General features: G+C 44.9%; 1 long non-coding RNA gene across 1 annotated transcript in view; it reads right to left on the bottom strand.

Annotated features, from left to right (window-relative positions):
• LOC118451915 overlaps positions 1 to 477 on the bottom strand; it is a 9,905-nt gene that overhangs the window by 882 nt on the left and 8,546 nt on the right. The gene's annotated exons all lie outside the window — the stretch shown is intronic.

Below are 477 nucleotides of genomic sequence, written 5' to 3'. Positions count from 1 at the left end.
TGCTGGCTGCCATCTGCCTTTTCTGAACTGTCTCTGAGAAACAGACAAAGAAAATATTTCGATTCGCCCAAGTTAAATGGATCTTGTGAACAGGAATCAGCCCAGGAGCAGTACCCTCCTCCTCAATCTTCCGATAGCTTCTCAAATTGAAACTAGATGCAGATAACTCCCCAAGTCTTGATGCAACAGCAGGGAGACCCTAAACACCTCTGAAGCTCCTGCATACCTTGGAAGATACCAGATGGCAAGTCCTTCAGATACTACACATCCACCTCCCCATATCAGTTTACCTAACGGAAGAGAATTTGAGCTGGGTTACCAGAGCTGAACAAAGCACTTCAGGTATTAATAGCAATTAATTTCAAGAAGTCCCAGCTCATGGGACTGGCTGCAGTTCTGTTCAGGAGTTATCTAGTAACAGGAATGACTGCACAGGAAATATAACAGCCACAGGTCATGTTATCACTTCCCCACCTT

This window comes from Egretta garzetta, unplaced genomic scaffold (assembly GCF_000687185.1).
Source record: "Egretta garzetta isolate BGI_Z169 unplaced genomic scaffold, ASM68718v1 scaffold270, whole genome shotgun sequence".
Lineage (NCBI taxonomy): Eukaryota > Metazoa > Chordata > Aves > Pelecaniformes > Ardeidae > Egretta > Egretta garzetta.
This window is presented reverse-complemented; position numbering and strand designations above follow the sequence as displayed.